We start from the raw sequence: 21,763 nt of genomic DNA, 5'->3' as shown, positions 1-21,763 counted from the left end.
GAAAATATTTTTTCGTCTTATAAAATACTGAAGATGGAATGAACATTTTGAATGCAAAGGGCAAAGTTGCAGCAGTGAGCTCTGAAGCAGAGTTTGATTTATGTATGACCTAACTGGCTTTTCAAAGCTCAGCCTAGAGGTTTAGGAATGTTATTAGGTTAAATTCTAAACTTCGGCAGTCAATTTTTAGTCTGTGTAAAGTGAATTAATGCCAATGTGAATCAGTTGAATTTAGTAGGGGGTACAGCCAGGTAAATGGATCATCTATTTTTATGTATGTTGTTCTTTATGTAATAATAATAATATAATAATAATAGTAATTGAAAATTTCAAACTCATTGAAAAAAATCAGTCAGACCTAACTATCTAGCTTTGAAGTCAGTATTCTGTTTCTGGATGTGTGAACTACAGTTAGATTTGCACCCTTGTACTGGTTCTTATTTTATTGCTTTGAAAAAAAATAAAATACATTGCTTATTTCCTTCACTTTGCACAGATTTATTTAGAGTAATTAATTCCAAAGTGATGTAATAGCAAATAATTTAGGAATATTCCTTAAACAGCATGTTAAAGGGGTATGACATGATTTTTAACATACTGAAAAGAAAAATATTAATGTTTACTTATGTATAATTTGATCTAAATACCATAATAAACAGTATTTTCATGCAGTAATTACCAGTAATTTCATAATGAAATTATAGAAGTGTACTAGGCTAAACAGTAGAAGGTAGTGCATTGTTCTAAAAATTTAGATTCCAAAATCTGCATTTGGGCTTCTGAACAAAAGCTTTTGGTTTTCAGTATTGAAGTTTTATATTTAAATGTCTCATGCTCTCTGTTTTATAGTTGAATTTTAATTGTGTGGAAGAGGAAATAACTGCATTGATGTAGTGCCCTCAAGAGAACCACAGTTATCTCATCTGAAAAGAATGCTTGATTTTGCATGCTGATTATGTTGTGATAGGGATAATAAGGTATAATATTTTAAAGGTGTATATGGAGCAATTACACATATTATGTATTTTAGGAGGTATGCTCCAGTGTTTTAGGGAAATGAGCAACTTGATGATAGGACTAAAACGTGACATCCACTGAGGTGATCAGCTGTGGTGCAGGTGTGTTCTACAGCAGAGCAGGGGAACGTGGCTCACAGGGGGATCCTCAGCCAGGGAAGCCCCAGGGGAGCACAGAGACCCACCAGGAGCCAGCTGCTCTTATGAGAATGTCTTACTCTCCTGGCATGTGCGAGGCCAGGGTAATGGTGGCCAATCCCTCTTCCCAAAGTAGGCAGCCCTGGTGAGCACTGTGTCCAGGAGCACTGTGGCCAGGACAGGCAGACAGGTCATGGTGTGGCAGTTTGCTCAGCAGGGTGCACAGGCAGGGTGACAACTCAGAGGAGGGACATCCGCTGGCCAAGGGCAGACACGTGAAGTCTACCAGCAACCAAGCATCATCCTGTAGCCATCTGCACAGGTCAGGGGCGCTCATCCCACCTGACTGCCAAGGCAGAATGGTGGGCACTCATCTGAGAGCAAAGGCTGCAGCTCAGATGGGGGATCTGCACCTCTGTCCTGACAGTGGCCAATGCCTCCACGCAGACAGGGCTGGTGAAGGACAAGACTGCAGTGCAGAACTCAGACTGCAGAAAGTGAATAGAGGCTTCTCCTGGGGCAGGGACAGGACAGAAGACCTGCATGCCAAAGGTGTGCCAGGTGGAGGAACTCCTGTAGCAAGTGGCTGAGCTGCAGGAGGCAGCAGGAAGCCTGCATAGCATTGGGGAGGCTGAGAAGAAACTGTATAGCTGGTTCAGTGCAGTTGCATAGCTGCTTCCTAGTGCAATCTGCAGGAGACCCACAGCCCATGGCCAAACAGCCAAAACCTCTCCCATTGGCACACACAGAAGGGAGGGAGAGCAATAACATAGCAGAATGTAAGCAAGGACCTGCAGGAGGAAGATGCCTCCCCAAAATCTGAGGTGCCCCTGCAGAACTGCTTCACTGCTGTGCAGACTGACTAAGGAGAGACACATCACAGAGGAGAGACGCTGGAGCTGAGTAAGGAGCTTGACCCCATAACCCCCCATGTAACAATCACAGCAACTAAGAGAAGGTAAGAGGTGATAGTAGTCGGTAACTCAATTCTGAGAGTCTTATTTGCCAGCATCAGGTGCTCTCTAGAGAGGTGTGATGTTTGCCAGAGTCTTGTATTAGGGGTGTGTCTCTCGGGCTGTGACCCCAAGACAGGATGTCACCAATAGACTGCCAAACCTCTTACTGTCCTCTGACTTCTGTCTGCTGCTGTCATTTCACATGGGCACCAGCAATACCGTCTAAGGAAACAAAAAAAGTCAAGATGGAGTCCAGAGCCCTGGGAGCAGCAGTAAGGGATTTTGGAGTGCGGGTACTTTTTTCATCAATCCTCCCAGCCATAAAAAAGGAGTTTGAAAGGGCCAGTCAGATCTGGGAAATTGACAAATGGTTGCAGAACTGGGATCCCAGAGAGAAGTTCAGGTATTTTAGAGCATGGGACTTGCTTGAGAAACCCGGTCTGGTGGGGCTGATTGGCTTCATCGGTCAGAGAAGAACATCTTCAGTCATAGGCTTGAAGAAGAGGGCTTTAAACTAAAGTTTAAAGCCCTCTTTAAACTGGAGGGCTGCTGTAGGAGAGGAAATTCAATCCATCCCACTCTTACCCATCTGATACCTGTGGTAGACATAGGTGTCCAGAGTTTGGAGTGGGATCACAGGTCAGCAGAAGAGCACCTGAAGAAGAGCACAAAGGAATTCCAGCCACTCCAGCCAGTAAGTTGGCTTCATCAGAGGCCCATCTTGAATGCTTCTATGCAAACACACACAACATGGGGAGTAAACAAGAGGAGTTAGAGGCATGAGCATGTCTGCAGGTCTATGATCTTATTGGCATCACAGAGACCAGTGGAATGACTCTTGTGATTGGAGTGCTGGAATGAAAATATGCAAGATGTTTAGGAAGGACAGGCAGGGGAGACAGATGGGACCTGTAACCCTCTGTGTCAGTGGATGTCAATGCTGGAATGCATACAGCACTGCCTGGAGATAGATAAGGAGCTGACTGGGAGCTTATGGGAGAGCAGGGAACAGGTGACATTATGTGGGGGTCTGCTACGGACCACCTAACCGGGGCAGCAAGGAGGGTGCACAGGAAGCTCACAGTCCTGCACTTCAAAAGAAAAACTTTGGCTTCTTCAGCAATGTGCATCTGGGTAAATCTGGGTATGTTCTATATTGGGTAAATCTGGAGGAGACTGGATTGAGGGCAGTCCTGGGTAGAAGGATTTGGAGGTGTTCATTGACAAGAAGCTGAACATGACCTGCAAAACATGTTTGCTGCCCAAAATGTCAGTTGTGTCCTGGGCTGCATCAAAAGCATGACCAGCGGGTTGAGGAGGGGATTGTTCCCATTTAGTCTGCTCTCCTGAGATCACCCCTGGAGTACTGTGTCCAGCTCTGGGGTCCCAGCTAAAGAGGGGTGTAGAGTGAGTCCAGAGGAGATCACAAAGGTGATGAGAGGATTGGAGCACCTCTCAAATGAGGAAAGGATGAGAGAGTTGGAGTTATTCAGCCTGAAAAAGAGAAGGCTCCAGGAAAACCTTATCGTGGCCTTCTATAGAGGGGAGAGCCAGAGAGGGACTTTCTACAAGGTGTCATGTAGTCACAGGACAAGGGTTGTTGGTTTTAAACTGAAAGAGGATAGGTTTGGGTTAGGTATTAGGTAGAAATTCTTTAGTGTGAGGTTGGTGAGACACTGGAACAGGCTGCCCAGGGAAGTTGTGGATGCCCATCCCTGGAAGGGTGCAAGGCCAGGTTGGATGCAGCTTTGAGCAATCTGATCTAGTGGAAGGTGTCTCTGCCCATGTCATGGGGCTTGGAACTGGATGACCTTTAAGGTCTTTTCCAACCAAAACTATTTTGTGATTCTATCTGCATCTTTAAAGATTGTATATGTTTATACTGGTACTTTTAAAAGTGTATTCATTTTTTTGGCATATCAGGTGCATATTATAACAAGGTATGTTAAAGGTATAACTAGGTATTGGTGGCTGTGAATTATTAGGAACATCTTATTAGAAAAAGTTTCTTCAATGCTTTGCAAACTTTGTTCTAAAATGACAGCATCTCATTAGATCTGTTCCTTTAGAGGTATATACTGAGGCTGAATATGTCATTTATTAAGTCTTTTCTTGTGTAATCTTGCCTAACATTTAGAATACTTTTTCTTTTTGGTTTGTGTTGAATTTTATTGAAGTAATTAAAAGCAAATTAATTTGTAGTTTTATTTCATGGGTTTTTTTTTTCTTTTAGGACTTTTATTTCTGTTTGTTCATTTCACGTTTTTTGGTGTAGGCTTTTGTTGGAAGGTTCAAAATGAGAATCTAATGATACTACAAAAAATCAAATTTTCACACCTTTGGCAAATATATAGATGCATGGTCGTTATTAGCACTAATTTTTCTGCCATTTGTGAAGTATATATATTGTTCAACCATGGGTTCACAATTCACTTCTGTTTGTGGAGTCTATGCAAAAGGATAATATGTTTATGGGAGTAGTTTATAATGTATGGCAGTATGGTATCAGTTTCCAGGCTACATTAGTTGTTGATATATTTCTCTTGAAATAAATCAACTAAAGATAAGATATCAGGGAATGCCATAGGGTGCTACTGTCAAGCAGTAACTTTGGTTCTTTGGGAAAAAAATTAGAATAGTCAGTTAGTCAGTTATATTCTAAAAATCAAGGATGGTGACCTTGATTAATTTTTTCTGAGATTGTTACTTAAAATCCACTTGGTGTTCCACATCTAGTATGTTTGTGATGAGCACAATCTCTTCTGTGTGTCAAAAAGAGCACCACATTAGCATATTACTGTGCACGGACCCCTCTGGAAAGCTGCCTGTGTTGGAGTTGCACATGATTTCCATAAGATGCAACTCTGTCATTAACCTCAGCTGGCTGGACCATCAGCCAGCCCAGGGCAGGCATTGGCCAAGGTGCTCCCATCCCAGCCTGGCTACCAGGCAGCACCTTCACTCCTCTGTCCTGCCCACCTGCCACCACCAAGGTCAGTTAGGCACCAAGCAGCAGGACAAGAGCAGCCCAGTTCTCTGCCTCTTCTCTCCATTAAATAAAGTTAGATTAATACAGGGGCATTTTACAAATCCTGCATTTTACACATACCGGAACATTTCCAGCTTTAATGAAGCATTGAGGTGCTGTCTTCCACAGATGCATATTCTCACAGTTTAAAGCAGAGAATAAACAGCATTTATGTCCTTGCACTTTCATGCTCTGTGTTTGCTTTGCAAACCTCCTCCCTCCATCCACAGGGCAGTAAATACTTCCAGGACTCTTACAAGTCTGTAACTGCTAGCTTGAATTTACTCAGATCTAGAAGTTGATAGGGAGAAATTAACTATCGGGGTTTTTTTAATGAACACTGCTTTTGGTGGATTGTTTCTTGTATAATTTACTATGTGGAAGTTCTGCTCTTGTTTGTGGCGCCCAGTCATTAGACTGTGAGTATTTATCAATTCTACCTTTCCTTCCTATTCTTTTTCAACTCAAGACTGTGTGGAGGACAGCTTTTTTACTTGAAATGTGGTGGAGATGTCTGACACCCAGCAGTATGCTGAGCCCTTCTGTTCCCTAAAGGAACATAAAGGATTTCTAAGGCACACATTGCAAGGTAGACTCCTGTGTCACTAAAACAGATTGGGATACACTCTGCACTAGCACCAGGCACTACAGGGATTTCCAAGATGGGAGATCATCGTCAGAGCTCAGGGATAAGAAAGGAAACAACTAATACCCGGGACAACATCCATAAAGCCTGACCATGAAGCAGAGCTCCTTGAACATTAGTTCCTTTTTGGCCTTTGCCTTCAATTCTTACAGGTGAAACCTGGCTGCCTCCCTGCTGCTGGAAGCAAATGTACCCTATAAATCACTTCTGGCACTCAAGGAGACCTTTTTTCATGACAGGGACATATATCCTCTTTTCATCAGCCTGAAAACTTCTCCTTTGTAGGTATCAGTAACACCACAGGAGACTAAGTGACTTTCCTCACAGGTCCTTCAGTGACCGTGCACACAGCTATGTCCCCAGTGTACCACGCAGTGCCCTGTAGGAATGCCTTTGAAGCAATACAGCCATATGTTCTGTTTCTTTAATCTGAAGGAGAAAGGGAAATCATTTCCCCTCAGACCTGGGTCTGAGGTTCTTTAATACACCACAGACTCAGACTGGTAACTTTTAGCACAGTAGCACTCCAAAGGATGATTTGGGATCCTGGGCATTATGATAATTCACATTATTGAATTCATTACTGTGTTCAGCAGGCTTACCGTATGCAAAGTATTGCACATCTCAAAGAACCATGACCACTGTAGGGTAAAATGCTCTTCTTTCTGAAAGCATTTTAGCACATCTGGTCCTAGATTCAAATAATCTAACAAATGAAGTGCTTGGATGCAAGCCAGCTCTTAAGTGCAGACTTTGAGCAAGCTCCAAAGCAAGCTGGGAGGGCAGGTTGGCCACTATTAGCAGTGCAGAAGTCCATCATTTATTCTTCCACACCTTGTAGAAATGTCATGGAGCCAGCTTTGGACAGCCATGACAGGTATGACGTTGCCTGGGTTTATAGAGATCCACAGTGACAGGAGTTGGGGAAGCTGCAGTCAGACCAAGGAAGTGCAGAAGAAGGATTGTGAAACATCATTACCAGAGAGAAAAGCTTTCTCAACTTCTCCACAAAATGAAAATCAGATCAAGGTCATTTTGTGTCTAAAGCTGTACTCCAAGCCCTGAATGTTGACAGAGTGAGCCTTTGTTGGCATTAGGTACTAATCTCTTGTCTGGTGCATATTTTACATACATATTTATGTAGATGACACGACATGAGGTCTGTGTTTGTGGTTGCCGATACTTTGTAATTCCTGATCACTGTACCTTAGTCTTCTCACCATGGTGATGATAAGGATGATATTTACAGATACAAGGATGATAATTCTGTCATATGTCAATTCACTCAAGAGAGAAAAGCAGCAGTTGAGTCTGGTGATTATAGCAGTTACCGTGTACAGTTGTAGCTGGCTTTCTAACACAGCTTCAGCTTGGTCTCTTTAACATATTAGTCCTCAGGAACATACTGGCACAACTTCTCTCTCTACTGGCACAATTAAGAAATATGTATATTCAAACACGGGAAAAGAAAAAAAGTACACTGGAATCCCTAACTCTTTCTTAACAGTGCTACTCTTGGTTCAGCACCCAGCCTTTACTGAGTATGGGTGACTGTCCCAGTCCTGCTGCAATACCTTACACTTTATTGCATTTCATGAAGTTCATATTAGCCCACTCCTCAGGCTTGTCAGTGTCCCTCTGGACGGCATCCCACTTGTCGGTGGAATACATGCTAGTGCAAAAAGATCTGTGCTAGGCAGCACTCTAACTTTTAATGGTATGAGACCCATCTCCAAGATGGTATACTAAAAGTAATTTCTATCAAAATGTAAAAACATGTTTTGTCTGTGTATTTTCCCAAATTAGATATTCAAAGGTGTTCCTTCCAGTGACAGAACTAACATTCTTGTCCTTTTCCCAGGGGAAAAAACCAAATGCTGGCATGCTTTCCAGGTAGCAATTGTACCTCCCTGTTACAGCTAGGTTCTGCAGAGTCTGAAATATCAGATTTAGGATCAGCGAGGTCAGGAGATAGTGTGTTGAAGGACAGTGGTAAGGCACCTGGAAGCCATTGCAATACCTGAATCAAAGCTGTGTATAGGCAGAGGCTGTTACTGGAATCCCAGATCCACCCCATATGTCAGCTTCAATTGCAGCAGAAAGCTCAGAGCCAGTAATGAAACAATAGAGTTGTTTTAAAAAGCCGAAGTCTTGATGGAATATAAGGGATGCAAAACTGACTGCAAGAATTGTAACAGATTGAGAACTTTGCAACCATTAGCAGATTTCAAAGCACTATCTTATGTTATATTGCTGACACATAAAAATGCCCTTAATGAATTTTTATTCATTAAGGTTGCAAAGTTGCTGATATGTGCCACAGATCTTTGCTACAATGCAAATCATTCCCTAAGGACAGACACAATACAGTGCTTGACGGTTCATCGTATTATATCCAAAACTAGATAATAATGTGATTTATCGTGAAGGCCTCTTAGTGCCAGAATTGTCTCTTCAGATTTGAATAAGTTCATTTTATTAATTGAATCATCTGAAACAATAGAGCAGTAATGTCAAATAAATTAACAAATAGTTGATGCTAACAGTAAAAGCAGTTAATGTACTAATTATGGTATTGTTTTCCTTTTATTCTTAGAGAGGCTTCACTTTGGCTTTTAATATTTAATGGAACTGATGTGAACTTTTTTTAACATTTTATTTAGGCATTATGAATTTGATAACACTGAACAAAATCCTATCTACTATTATAGGTGTCAAGACTTGTTCATAACACTAAGTATTCCAATATTAGTTTGCAATCAAAAAAGTTTTTTAAATTAAAATAACATTCCTGAACAGTAGATTTGGTGTTTTGGTCTCTGATTAAGCTGACAGATGTGTAAAATCTCATATAGCCAGTCAAGTCCCTGGTGCAGCTGCGAGTGCTAAAGAGTGCAAGTTATTCCAGCTAAGATCAACATTAATTTACACTCAAATATCTTTCCCAGTCTGCCCTTTCTATTCACGTAATGCAGTTATTTTGTGCTGATTCCACTACTTTGTGGAAAATAATTTTTTTTTCTCATTGGACTCTTCCAATAAAAAAAACCCAGAAGGCAAACTGAAGAGAGCGTAATAGTAAACCTTTAGAAAAAATATTTCCTGATTGACATAGGAACCATTTTAAAATCTCATATTTGAATTATTCTGGTTGTTTTTTTGAGTGGATTAGTGTCTGAAAATTATGTAATGTAATCATTTTAGGAAAGCTAGGTGAAACTAAGTGTCATCCTTACATCCTATTTTGCAGGGTGAGAGTACATTAGCCAGTCCTTACATAAGTACAAAGATTTGAAACCACAGTTTAAGCATCTTAGCAATATGCATGGTAGGTGGTTTCTATCAATCTTGTCAGCCTAGCTTTAAATTTGGCATGGATTTACAAATTTGTTTACAAGTTGTTTGATATCATGAAAGCTATTTCTGCTGGTGTGGTTATGTGTGAGTGCTATGATTGAAGTTTAAATGTTAAGAAAATATGCATACATATGAATTTTAAACATACCTGTGCTGGGGTTTTATGTTGTTTTGTTTGTTTGTTTGTTTTGGTTTTTTGGTAGCAATTATATTAAAATATTTCCACAGGGAAAAAATTTAAGAAGTTTCTTTCATTCATTTTCTTTTAAAAGCACGAAAAGAGTGCTTGAAGTTGGTTCCCAAAATGTTTGAGTTTCACAGTCTCAGGAGATTTCTACTGTTTCAGTGTGGTTACAATAAGGCCTCTATCTGAATTTCATCCAGTTCAATGGCCTAATGAAACTGTAAAGAAAGGGGGAGAGCATTATTTCCTTTGCTCATTGCAGTATCACTTCTATTTTCTGTGGTTTAAAGTCAGATTTGACTCTTGTTAATTGCATTTATAAATTTTTTTCTTTAGATAACTTCAAGAGGCTGGGTGATCCTATAGCACACTAAAACTACCTTAAAGTGTGCTGGTAAAGCGTGAGGCTTTAACAAGGACTTACAAAAATTGTAGACAAAAAGTTTAACAAAAGAAACAATGAAGTATTGAAGGAATAGAGCATTTATTTTATTTTGTTGGGTTTTCCATGATCTTTGTCCAGTCAGAGCAAGGCAGTCCAGGCATTATGTGGGGGTTACCTGTGGCACTGTGCCGTCAGGAGATGAGAGTTCACGCGTGTTCACTGACAGCTGGAGCGGACTGCTGAGTACTGGCTCAGCTGAAATGCTGTCACGAGAAAGATCAGCTTTACCTAAGCAAATTATACTTTCTGAACTGTAGAAAATCCTTTCAATCAGCTAAAAGACCTCATCTTTTTCTCTGCATATTTGTATAATTCATATTGTGAATGTAAAGTATGAATACACAGGGGAATCACTGCTTCCCTAGCACTGTTGGGCAAAGGGGAGAGACAGCTGTAGCAGCAGCTAGAACACGAGAGAGACAGTTTCTAGGAATTTTCTTTGGCTTTAAAAAGTTTAAAAATACAAATATTTAAATTCATTTATTGGAACAAAATGTGTATCTTTCTCTCAAAGGTGTGTTCACAAGTCCAGAACTCCCATTATTGCCTTGGTCGAACGAATAAAGCATAAATCAAGCTGTGGTTACCTACAAACAAAGATTTACAAGCAGAACAAAATAGACAGTGAAAACATACACCACCTTTTTTTTTTTGTTCCATCAGTTTAATAAACTCAGACAGAAATTTGAATGCAAGCAATACAACCTCTGACTCCCAAACTGTCAAGAGGATTTACTAACAGAACTAACATCTCTTTCCTGAATCTAATCTCCATTAGTTTGGTATTTAACACAGCAAATATAATGACTAGCAGAAGTACCTTCCACAAAAAACATAAAGCAAACAGGTTTTATTTCTAATTTTTCATTACATTGTAAATTCATAAATCTTTCTTTACCATAGGAGAGTAGAAAAAACTTTTGTATGTATGCAAAAAAAAAGTAGAAAAAAGTTTTGTATGAATGCAAATTTTTACTTTATAATCAAAACCACATTCAAATGGTATGGAATATTTCATGTATTGGGAAAGAGTATCTAATTTTTAGTACAACAATGTATAGTGAGAAAAAACCCTGAATACTGCTTGAATAAGTCAAATTCAGTCTTTTAAAAAATTATTTATAAATTTATTTACTTAAATGAAGTACTATGAAAAAATAATTTTAAAACCTTGCTGACACCAGAAAAGCTTTTACTATAAAATTAAATATCGGTGTGGTAATAGAGCTATTATGAGTGAACTACATGTGGTCGTGCAAAGGGTTAAGCTGTGTGATTTCAGGATAAAAGGTTTCCTGAGTTGACTATTATTCCTATGGTCTGCCAACAACTTTGCAATAAATGGAATGATTTTTATGGGAATGTGGTTATTCACAGCAAGACTACAGTTGGTGTCAGTATGAAAAATTCTTCTTTAGTAGATTCTCTCAGCAGGAATAACAGATCTGAAAGAAAGGAAAAAAGTAGCTACAGAGAACTCTGGCTGGTGTTGGTGACAAATTATGTTTACAAAATGATGTGGTAACTCATTGAAAAAGAAGAAATCAGAACAACAGTAAATCAGAGTATTTCTCCTCTAAGCACTGCTGTTCCAAAACAAGTTACCTGTGATTGTGACTATTGTTTAATAGCTCGTTTTTCTTGACCATAAAACAAGTGAGACTTCTAGGCTTTCAGTTGCAGGGGTGTGAAAAAGTGCTTCAGAAATCAGTACAATTACCTCAAAGTTATAGCAAAGTCCAAGGCAAAACATAAAATATTGGTAGATATGAATTAAAATAATTCAGGAGAAAGGGAAAAAATTGCAGCATCAGAATTTAATATAATTTTATCGTTATTTACTTTATTTATAATTTTTATAAATTCTGTTATTTCCTGTATCACTTGACTATTTTTCACATCTTTATGGTTTTTGAAATGATATTATTAGAAGAAAATTGTGATGGACAATGCATTAAAATATTGATGAACTTAGCATTAACAGTTATCTCATTTACATTTGGTTTGTGATAAGCTTTCAGAATGCTGAAAAGATTAACCCACTGATTAAGTCTGCAACACCATCAGTAGAGCTGGTATTGTCTTCCATTCAAAATGAGGGTTAAAGTTACATAGAATTTAATGATTCTCTTACAATCATACAGCAACTTTGTAGGTTTTAGTTGTTCAACCATTCATAAGTTAAGTTTTTGGAATATGAAAAGGGTTGTTATTATTTGTATTGTTTGGTTGTTTGTTTTTCTTTTTTTAATAAATAAGTAGCAGGAGTACTTCTTTTAAGAAGTAAACGCAACAGATTTGCTTTGAGTGTTTCCTGCTCTTTGTTTTCCTCATGGAAAATTACCCCACTTCTATTTAAAACATTTCATTTGTAAATTTATCGCGGTGTTGCAAAACCTCAGGGTTTTTTATTATGGTGTGAATTTGGTTTGTTGTGCTGGGATCACCAATGATGTGCCAGCAAGGAAGAAAATCTACCTAGATGTGTCAATGTCAGTAAAAAAGAAAAAAAAATCCAGTATAAAGCAACTGTGTTGTTGGTAGGTGGAGGTCAACCACTGTAGAGATAAAGGGATAAGTTTACCAACCTAAAAATAAATATTGACCATGATGATGCCAAAGAAAATAAATTTCTTAGAAAGTTACATTTCACATTCTCTCAGAATAGAAAAATAGTGTGTGCATTCTTTAAAATCCTAAGAAATGTTTCTTCAATAGAAATATTTTAAAAACAATCTATGAAAGAAAAACTTTTTTGCTTGAGAAGAGTTTTCAACAGAGTATAATAGTTAAAGATGAGCTGAGAGAGGTATCAGCTCTTGGTGACTGTTGAATGTAATCATTCATGATTGTTTTTGCCAGATGACCTTCATTTAGCAATAAACAATGGACAGAAGCTCATATTCAGACCTCTAGGTCTAGTTCTACTGCTGTGAGAAATATCTGTTTTCCTTGAGGCATGAATGTGATTTTGGCAGAGTTGGTTTGATTTGGCTGTGATTGGAGGATGGATCCTGGAAAGTCTTAGCAAAACTTTGGCTCTTCTTTTCCTAATTGGTTAGTAGATGTTGAATGAGAAACATCTGAGGTGGCTTCTTTAAAAAAAAAAAAGCAAAAAACACCATACATAGAAAGGACTGTAGAACATACCGAAAATAGATGTCTGGACCATCAGACTCAAAAAAATAAGCAATTACAGGAAAGATTGTTGAATAAACCTTATTCCTGGTGAGATACAAGGAATGGTTTCAGGGAGAGGAAAGCTTCAAACAGAGCAGACTGAATTATTTTCCTCCCACCCCCAAATACCATAAGGATGGCAGCTGAACAAATCTTTGGTCACCCAGAGTGGAGTCATCAGGTCCCTGCAGAGGAATATCTATTCAAAAATTGCATTTCTCATTTGGTTGAAATAAGAGTTCACCTCCTCCCCATGTTTGTGATGTCTGTAATGGGAACCTCCTGACCAGATAGTGACTAGGGATACTTTGTGAGAAGCATGTGATTCAACTTCTGATAGTTCATCAACAGAGAGTTCTGGGAAAGCAAAATGTAATTATTCCTAAACCTTTTAACAACTTTAAGTTTATTTTTAGAGATACAAACCTTATTTTTAAAGTACTATATGTTCTATGAAGAGTTGGCAAAGACAAGTTCACTTTCTAAGGAACTCGTCAACAATTGTGAAGTCCCTTCCAGGAGGTATCAGAACGGTTCCCTTTTCACGTTCAGACTGAGACACAAAACCCATCTATTTGCATTTAATTTTCCACAGTAGCAATTCAAGAGCAGCTCAGTTCAGTGCAGGAAGGAAGGGTAGAGAGAAGAAAGGAAATACAAATCACAGCACAGAGTTTTCCCTAATATGTGTGTGAGGGAATGACTGGAAATTGTTTCTCATCTGTGATTACTACTACCATGGGTGACTTGCAGAAAGTTCATGAAGTTCCACTTCACGAATGTGGGACTAAATTACATCACACATGTAGCTGTAGGTAAATTAACAAAAATGCAAAACAAAGTCTTCATTCAGGCAGAACTGTGGCTTTGCTGGTGTGTGCAAAACACAGCTAAAAGCCTCAACCCCTCTGAAATGCAAGATTCCTTGCTATTGTGGAATGTGCTGCTGCAGTTCCTTAGTGTTAGAGCTACAAAGAATAACAAATACCTCCTTTGCTCACTTGAGAAGACCATTCCTGTAGGCTTATGCAACTTATTAACCACTTAATTTCTTTCACATGGCAAACGACAAGTACCTTCATGCTAGGTGCCACTAAAAATAGAGCCTATATGATTTCCTTTCTCAAGAGGATCACATGCGTTGTTCTTTGCAGATGTACAGCTCAGCTGATATACCCAGGAGCCTACCATGCTCATAGCATCACTTTATCACTTTATTCACCTTTCTGTTGCTTCTCCCTGAGTTGCCAGCTGGGGTTGAACCACCACAGGCTGTAAGGTGGCACAAAAACTCTTGTCTCTCTAGCTGACAATCTCAGAGCTCTGACAAAGGACTGTTGCCCTCTTCTCTGTCTGGGCAAGGCAGTGATGGGTCAGCTCACTCCCCACTTCTGCCACTGAGCAGCAGCACAACGGCCAACATCTGCCCCACAACACTGGGAGTGGGAAAGGAAAGGAAAGAGAAAATTCAAAGTGTTGTGGAGAGGTCTTCAGGCTGCCCACAGAAGAAAATGCTCTTGCTGTCCATACTGGCAAGGTTAGCAGAGAGAATTTTAAACCCTGCCTTTGTCCCATTAGCAGATAATTAAAAAGATGGGAGACTCACTCTCTCAAAGTGTTGCAGCTTCATTTTGAACATCCATTTAGAAGATTATCAACAGCATCAAGGCCCTGCAAGTTTATTATTCACCAAGTGAATAATATATATTATATTATTATTCACCAAGTGAATTAATTGATTGTGTGGAACTGAAAGACACAGCTTAGGTCATCTAGTGAAAATTTCAACATGAAACCCTAATTTCCAGAGAAATGAGACATTTTAAGGTTTTTGTGAAAAAATCATTCTTTTCATGAGTTTAATTTTTAGGTCCTTTAAAATGTAAATATATTTTATCAATCTTTAGTGTATATTTTCAACAAAATCTATATGTTCCTAAAAGTATACTTTCAAGTTAATGAGTTTGGGATAATTAATTACATTCTGATGAGATTCATGGCTTTTTTTGGTCTTAAAATGTCTAGTATTTTATTTTCACTGTCTCCCATTAATCATAGAATTTTTTTCTCTTTGCAAAAGTATATATTAGCAGATAATAGAAATTATATAATAAAGAAAGTATTTACATGTAAAGTGCTGGCCTTTTAAAATACAGTTAATTTGACACTTTGAACTTAACACCATTCTCTCCAGGAATAAAACACACCCTTCAAGCAGATTCACTTGAGTTTTATTTAGCTGTTTCTATCTAATGGTAAAATTCTTTCTTTGACCCTCTTCCCCCTCTTCCCTTCACTTTTCCTGCAAAATATACAGAAATAGAATAGCGTAATAAAATAGAATAGCAAATTATTTTGTCAGAGTTGGAGCAAGACCTGATTGTTAGAGAGGCAGTGTTATCCACTGCAGTTGCCATGTAGATACTTCTTTAGGTTATGTTTTATTTTAAATTGGATTCTTCCAGTTACAAGTTGCAGTTGAAATGAAAATGTAAACCTTGGTTTACATAGCTACTTCAATAACACAAATTGCAGAATAAGGTCTTTATTTTGGAATATACACTGTTTACTTTAGGAGTATCATATTTGATCCATATGCATTTGTTGATGTGAGCAAGCAAAATAGCTTTTTAATCACTTTTTTATCAGAAAAGAATGGCATCCATTGTGTGCTATAAAAGGTTACATGTTTGGTGCAGGAGAGTGCTTTAAAGTCATTGGCTGTGAAAAAGAGTTTGTAAATAATTTCAGTTAGTCTTCAATGTTTATAACAGCTTATACAGTTAATATATAAAAGTTTATATAGATAATAAATTAATTTTTTGTTCTGATGTTCTATTTAACAATAAAAGATAGGATTTGCAGGGTTTTGGTAGGGTTTTTGTGGGTTTTTTTTTTTAACATGATAAGCTTCTCTTTATAGTCTTAAGTTTAAAATGGGAGCATTTTGAAAGCCTTCGCAGCCCAATTTAATTCCTTGACTGTTCATCCACAAATTGTCAGACAGAATGAAGTGGATTTCAAGAACTCTCTTTGTTCTTAATATCCTGTGCCTGACCCACAGGTAATCTGCACCTTTTCTCTTCAGCACTGAATAATTGTGGTGGGAAAGAAGAGAAAATGTTAGGGTCACAGAGTGCAGGCTAGACAGAGATGACAGGTCCTGCCAATGGAGTGCCAGCGCAGAGGAGCTGCGAACCGCGGTCGCTGCTCTTTCACATGGATTGTGCTGCGCCTTAGCAGGCGCTCCGCGATGACGGCTCAGGAAGCTCAGCACTTCAGCCTTTGTTGCCTCGGCTTGAAAGGAGGTGCAGAGGGGTTTTTTTTGTAATTAACAAGCACAGAAGTACAGTGGAGAAGCATTAGGTACATTCATTATATATATATACACACACACACACACACACACACACAGGATGTAGATGTAATGTTGTTCAATTTTCCAACCTGCACAGGGATTTTATCCTTCTAGTCAAGTGAAAACCAGAGGTTGACTCCTAAAGCTTAATGAATGCTGGCAAATAGTGTTGGTACATCTGGTCACAACTATGAGTAAAAAGGTGGGGGCATGGGGTGTTCACAGCCTAGCTTTGAAATATGTAATTGTTGACTGGAAAAAAAAAATCTGACAATTTGAAACTCTGTGATTCCTAAAGAAGCACGTTGTGATGGCTAATAGGAGTGATGAGTATTTGTGGAATAGATAATAGTCTTAAAGGGCGTATACAACTGAAAGTGTATATATATATATCTTATTCCTGGAAAAGACATAAACAGAGGTAGTGCTGTCATAAAAAGATACATTAAAATCACAGCAGTGTACACTTGGGCATTTTTTAAATTTTTTTTTTTTTACAGATACTTCACATTTATAAAGGATTGCATCTTTAACTTGTTTTGCTAGATCTGTTCTCACATGTACATGACCAAATTTCTCTACTGTTCAGTAGGGAAAATGAAGCAGTGGATATAATTGCGTAATGACAGATATGAGAGGAACAGAGAATCCCAGCAATCATTTCCTGTGAGTTGGCCAGCTTCCAGGATGTCTCAATGGGCCCGCTGATGTAAAGGCAAAATGAAAATAGCTCATTCTGAAGGGTAGTTGTTGGTCGGGATTTTTTTTCCCTCTCTCATTTGACTTTGCAGACTAAGGTATTGGAACAATTAGTTGGCAGTGTGGTGTTAGTTTTCTCACGGTAAATTAAGCAGATTATCCAAATGTGGAAATGTATTTTAGCTACAATCAGCAGATTTGAAACTGTAATACTTCAGTATCCTCTGAGGTTATGTTAATATTATTCACGTTATTCCTCTCTATAATGTGCAGACTTTTCCAGAGTTACCTTATGTCAGTGTTTATTCAAAGACAGCAGAATTATTAGGTTTATTTTTGTTAGTTTTGTAACACAGAAATATAGAGGATCAGCATGCTAACTGTTGCGTCACTCCACTTGGCATGTAGTATTGGCACGGATAAGAGAACCATTATAACAGCCTTAATCTCTTTTTTTATTATTATTGTTATTAACTTTCCTACAGTAAGTTGAGTAGTGAAGCGTATTTTACATAATTATGGCAGAAGTACACAACTTGACGGGTGGTAGTGAAGGAGCAAAGTAATATAAATATTTGCAGAACATTTCTGCCATAAGTTAATGCTTTGCATATGAATCTTTATAAAGATCCTAAGTTAGTTTAAAGGAATGATTCCAGAGGACTACATAGGTCCAGGCATTTTAAGAGCTGTGAATGATGACTGTGGAGCATCTCTGGGAGTTTTTGGCTTGTCATACAAAAACAGAAAAGAGAAGGAGCAAAACTCGGCAGGAAGAAGTTAACAAATGCTTTGGGAATGGAGACGGGAGAAGACATATGCTTTCCATGTACAAATCTTAGGCTAGACTCACCTAGTCATTCATTTTTGGTTGCTGTTTGTCTTTGGCTTGCTGCATTTCACTGGAGACACTCACTTAGCAAATGGTTGCAACAGCTTTAAGTTGCTCCTGCAAGCACATATCTGCTGCTGCTTTGAGCCCCAAAGCAGAGCTGATAGAAGGGAATGGAGAAACAAATCTCAGCTATTCCATGCAACATCTGTTGGTTTAATTGAGCTGCTGCAGGAGATTCAATCTAAGCTACCAGCTGTGGCACAGAAGGGTCTGAGGGACATAAACACATGGATCCATGCAAGCCAGCTGTGTGAAAGAGCAAAAAAGGACAGTACCATGGGCAGTAACTTCTTAAGCTACTATTGGTAGATTTGCCAGGTTACACATGCTGACAATCCCATTTTCCCTCAAAATATTATTTCTAAACAATACCAAGTGCATTTGCTTTCCAGGGATTGATCTGAAAGTGCAGAGCTGCATCTCAGCCTGTCTGGCTGAAATACAAATCTTTAGTACAAACATGTTATCACTTGTAGTTCCTCCTGAAGCTTTCAAACTGGATACATTAAAGCTGCAAGGTCAACACGTTTAGGAGCAAAACACAGCTAGCTGCATAGGCTTTATATGTAAGCCACAGGATATTTTGCTCCTTATTTGCCAATTCAGCCTATTTTAACAGAATCCCACAATTTTAATTTTCTGCTTTGGGCTTGACTGCTAAACTGATCCTGTCATAATAAAATACATCTGCATAAATAACAGTGTTTCTACAGGGACTCTCAGTATTTGTTTCAGATCTCACTTTGCCAGAGAATTAGAGGGAGAATTTTAGTACTGTATTTCCTATGAAAATTTTACAAAAATGTCATATACATTTGTGAAAGTTTGAAATGGTGAGTGAGCCTGTGAACATACTTTTTTTTTTTTTCTGAATGACCATTTAGCTATAAGTCAGCTCCCCTCGCAGAAGCTTTTCTGAGTAGTACTTGAGGATTTTAGAGTCTATGTGTATATATACACCTTTGTGAAAATGTTCTGGTTTGAAGGGCATGCTTTATTTTTTGGGCAGTGTTTTGCCATATCCCTGATCATGGTGCATATTGAGCTAACTGCTGTTTTAAGTTGTTGACTGTGCGTGTTCTTGCTTATATCTAATCAGAGGACTGAGCAGTGTCTCACAGGTAGCTCACAAATGGAATGTTCCACACAAACCAAGCAGGTGAAAACAAATACAGGGGGTTCTGGTGGAAGAATGGACCACATCAATTAATGATGGGTGGGTAATTGGCTTCTTTGAAGAATTGCTCCTAAATAACTTCCCTGCTAAAAGAGCAATTGCTAAATGAATGTTTTTCCTTACCATGTTCAGGGGTGGAAAAATGCAGCCATCACTCATTAGCCCAAAGTCCAAGTCAGCTAGACAGTGTGAAAAAATACCTGGCACTCAAAGCTCACATTTAGCCCCAAAGCCGTGCCCTGCCACTCAAAAGGAACAAAACAGTCGTGCACTGTTTGTGACCTCCCTTTAGCTGTAACATAGTGTCAATCACATTGGGCTTTAATCCTTTCCAAATTATAACATGTATCTCTTGTGCTTTGTTCCTTTCCTGCCTTTTTTTCTTCTTTTATTCCTGACAAAAGAGAACACTATCTCTCTCTTATTATAGTCAGTATTTTGTCTGAAATTTGCGGTGCTTGTGACATTTTCTTCCTTTATCTTGCTTTCTTGTCACTGTTTCTGTACCTTTGCCCTACCAGTTTTTAGTCTCGGATTTATTTCCTGGGCTTTTCTCTCCAAAATAATTGTTTGTTTTGCTGCCACAATTTCTATTTCTAACGTATCACTACAGTTCTCACTTTCTGCCTACTAAGCAGGTGGTTAGGCAGAAGGGGAGAATGTCATGATCCAAGGCTTGTGATGGTCCCAAGATCTTGCACTGTGACTTAAAGCTCCAAGTCCCCAGGTTCTCTCTAACTGTGGTATCTAAGATGTAGTGATCTCATTCTTCCTGCCTCTATCTTTTCCCTGAGAGAGTTGAAATTGGAAATTTTTTGAGTTATTCCTTCTTCCATCTGCTCCTTTGAGAAGATGAGCTTCTAGTGCTTCCTTCAGTTTTGTGGGTAAAAAAAAAAAAAAAAAAAAAAAAAAGTTTCTTTTTCACAGATTTCTATTTTGAGTCCTCTTCTCCAGCAGCTTGTTGCAGTTGTCATGCATAGTTTCTAAGCTGGAGAAGGAGAAATCACTGAGCAGTAGAAGAGTAACTAAAGTGGGACACTAATGAATTCAGGAGGGTGTTGCTTCTTTAGCTTACACTCAGCTCATATTTGAATTGTTGATGTGGTATGCATTTGGATGGGCATTTGCTCTAGGTTTTAAACGAAAAACAGTTTTAAAATTATGTGAATTTGATAACTTGCTGAAGAAGCTTCTGGCTCTTTTTTCTGCCAAGTTGATTTTCAAAGCCTGGCAGCATATGCTCACACTTGCATTTTCAGCTGTGTCTGTACATCTAATGCATTTGGTCTGCCTAAGGAGGAAATTCACTGTACGCTGGTTAAATATGAGCAAATGTAGTATTGTCTCTGCTGTGCTGGTTATCACTCCCACCTCTCCCTTTAGCACAAGCTACCTATACATAAGATACAGAAGAGTAGGCATTGCAGTAAGAATATGTTGTACAAGTGCAAAAGATCACACCTTGTTCTTCAAAACATTTCAAGTTTCTGAGGCATTTTTGTAAACCAATGTTTTTAAAAATCTAGAATCCACAGCCACCATGTGAGGCCACATAGGCTTCTTCAGCTTTTTGCTTATCTGAGGTTGTTGACCTCAGGAGAGGAGGAGAAGGTTACAGGGTCAAAGTCTTTTCCTCCTTGGAGCTTGCTGCTTGCTGGGAGAGGGTTGGCTGGAAAATAGATGTTTTAGAAAAAGGGTTGAGGGTCATGATTTTAATTCTGTTAGGGAACAGCTGGTTTGAGTTTCTTTCCACTTCTATCTTCCCTCCCTTCCTCACAAATCCATGGAGAGAGAAAAATTTGTTCAGAGTAAAGCAACACAAAAATAAAGGATTGCAGTATTTTCATCTTTAAAATAGATCATATTTATTATAGGGCTTCACATTAGGAGAGAGAATAGGAAATTATTAAAATAATTGAAATCCATTATTGTTACAAGCATTGAATTGATATTGATCTAGAGTGTCAGAGGTTTATTTGTTTTCCTGCCCACGGTTAAAATGTTAATAGTAATGTTTTAATGGATTTTTTTTTTGTGGATAAACAATATACATTGCAATTTTTAACTTAGTGATGGACAAAGCTAATTTTTAATACATTGTGTTAGTTTGCAGACAAGAAGCTGAAGAAAAACGGTTTGATTTGGGTATTTCTGTTCAGATTTTCTTCATCTTTGCATGCTGCTTTCATGCACTAAGACCAAAGAGAGAGAAGGAAACTCACAACTCTCAAATGAATGGCAAACTAGGAACAGATTTTTCATCTGCACTCCTCTGAAACACTGGCCTCAGGCTGTGTTGGTGTGTGGCTCAACAGCAATCAGAGGTCATAATTTCATTGGCGGTTAGCATCAGGTTTAATTTTTCTAATATGTTACATTTACCAAAATGTCTGGTTTCAGTTACACTTATGCACTGACTGAATCAGCTTTGAGCAGCATTATGTTTTAAAGTACCTGAAAGGCTACAAGAACATTTATGGAACACATATGCTAATTGTTTTTAACCACTTTCCTTTCTAAACACAAAAATGTGTTTTTGGAAAGCCATTTAACAGTAGTAGCTAATGACGGTGTGTATTTATTCTAAGAAATGAGCACAAGGAATAAGTAAAATAGTTGTTTTAACAAGACTGCCATCTACTGATTTCCACAATTAAAAATATCCCTGATGACTAGATTGGTCA

The 21,763-nt window shown here is 38.5% G+C and overlaps 1 protein-coding gene across 10 annotated transcripts in view; it reads left to right on the top strand.

Moving 5' to 3' along the window:
• Nucleotides 1-21,763, top strand: part of EYA1 (EYA transcriptional coactivator and phosphatase 1) — a 145,154-nt gene that overhangs the window by 110,265 nt on the left and 13,126 nt on the right. The window lies entirely within an intron of this gene.

The sequence above is a fragment of the Onychostruthus taczanowskii genome, unplaced genomic scaffold (assembly GCF_017590055.1).
Source record: "Onychostruthus taczanowskii isolate IOZ18803 unplaced genomic scaffold, ASM1759005v1 scaffold4, whole genome shotgun sequence".
In the NCBI taxonomy this organism is placed as follows: domain Eukaryota; kingdom Metazoa; phylum Chordata; class Aves; order Passeriformes; family Passeridae; genus Onychostruthus; species Onychostruthus taczanowskii.
Note: the sequence above shows the minus strand (reverse complement) of the source record. Positions and strands in the feature narration are given on the sequence as shown.